Genomic DNA, 2,341 nt, shown 5'->3' with positions numbered 1-2,341 from the left:
AGAGCACTTTCTACGAGCTACTTAACGAACATTCGTTGTTCATTTACGTGCGTTTCCCAAAGATGCACGTGAAACGATCGTTCGCAGCTTAGTTTTAAGTGCTACTTACGAGTCGCTATCCGTTTGTCAAGTGCTGAAATGTCACCAATAGAATGACTCGAATTTGTAGCAGAAGCTTGTTTAGGCTAATGATCTTTAGCCGAGGTGCACTAATATTTTTTATAATATTTTTTTATTGTAATGACCTTTTAAATGTTTTAAAATTGTTCATAATGAAATATTCTTTTCCGTATTTAGTTAGGACTCTCCCACTGCAAAATGCCTTCTGCATTTTATCTTATAGTTTAGATTATTATTATTATTATTATTATTTGTTTTTTTATTATCTATGTTTATTTAATATTAGGGATTATTGCATTGTACCGTAAATATTTATTTGGTTTCTTGAATCAGATGCCATACCCTTCAAAACATTTTATTTTTACTGTAGCCTAGATGAATTATAGCAGCAATTGGTAGGAACCATTTATCAATTTGCTAGTACCAACTTTTACCAGAATTGTACCAAATACGTTTTCCTTCTTTATTAATTTATGTTTAGTCATTTAAATTGTATTTCTCGTTTGAATTTTAAATATATTATATTAAAGTTATTAAAACAAATAAACAAAGAAAACCCCAATAAATAAATATAGCCTACATTTAAAACATTACATTATCGTTATTGCAGGAGTGCAATAAGCTGGTTGTCCTGCAGGTGACCTTGTAACACTGTTGTCTTACGATGCACTTATGAATGAACGATTACTCCAGACAACTCGTAGATCTACGATGATTTTCAAGTACTACTTAAGCTACGAAGCTTTTGGGAAACAGCCCGTAATTCTAAGATGATTCGTACAATCGTTTTTACGATCTACTTAGCCTTACGATGCTTTTGGGAAACCCGGCCCAGGACTGTGCATGACTCGTATAAGGAAAATTATAAAATAGCCTACATGTTTATATTCTGTATTAAACCACCATGGGCGCGAAACTTGCTGTGTTAAAGGGACAGTTCACCCAAAAATGACAATTCTGTCATCATTAACTCTCCCTCATTTTGTTACAAACCTGTATAAATTTCTTTGTTCTGATAAACACGAAGCAAGATATTTTGAAGAAGGTTAATAACCAAATCAAGCATGAGCCCCATTCACTTCTAGGAAAAAATAATACTATGGAAGTGAATGGGGCTCATGAATGGTTTGGTTACAAACATTCCTCAAAATATTTTCATTCATGTTCACCAGAACAAAGACATTTATACAGGTTTGTAACAACATGAGAGTGAGTAAATTATCATTTTTGGGTGAACTATAAATTCGATGCGGTCAAAAATTAGGGTGCACCTAACTTTTGTGCTGGTGCACCTAAGAAAAAATGTTAGGCGCACCAGTGCAACCAGTGCAAAAAGTTAGTCTAGAGCAGGGGTTCTCAAACTTTACATTCAAAGGTCCAAATCTGAATTCTCATCCTTTTCATAGGTCCGGAAAAACTTTATGTAAATCATTTGTTTATATAACAAATCAACACAAATAGTTTGGGAAAAACATAAGTGTATTTTGCATTTAAAGTAAAAAAAAAAAATTAAAACAAACACAAGAAATATTCCAAAAGTAACCTCCAGGTGCAAAATACAGAGCAACCTAATTAGAGAAATGGCACAGTTTGTTCTTCATCAGATGCATAAACCATGGCAAAAAAAGTGTGGTTGGTAGGCAGAGACACTGACCTAAATTAGGGGTGCACCTATAAATTACGGTGAAATGCCACTACATCCAAAAGCCAGGGGGCGCGCTCGGGCAGAAACTTAATATGCGCTGCAGACGAAGAACCAGACACACGCAGCTCCAGGAAATGTCTTAAGGATATATTTATATTGCTGTTCTTCAAACCTTTCCAGGTATTTTCATGATAATAAAGAATATGTATAAAGATTATGTTTGACGAGTGTTGCTTTCTCAAATGCATGTTTTAAACGACTCAAACCAACAGTGATTTAGAGATTGATAAGGACTTACTGATCAAAAGCCGTAGTACATGAAATAGCTGTGCATAATATCTGGGTGTGATGGCTACAGCGTCACACAAAACATTTTTAAATAACTTGTTTTATTTTCGGACCAGGAATACTCCTAAATTTAAGATGAAAAAAACTAAACGAATGGTTTACAAGTTTAATATGCATTTGTAAAGTAGCAAAGAACCCCTGGTCTAGAGTCCTGTTATGTTTGTTTTATAATCTCATGAGATTTGACTCAAACTCTTTCTTTCATAGCTCTCTGTTCATTATCTGAAT

The sequence above is a fragment of the Paramisgurnus dabryanus genome, chromosome 1, assembly GCF_030506205.2.
Source record: "Paramisgurnus dabryanus chromosome 1, PD_genome_1.1, whole genome shotgun sequence".
Taxonomy (NCBI): domain Eukaryota; kingdom Metazoa; phylum Chordata; class Actinopteri; order Cypriniformes; family Cobitidae; genus Paramisgurnus; species Paramisgurnus dabryanus.
This window is presented reverse-complemented; position numbering follows the sequence as displayed.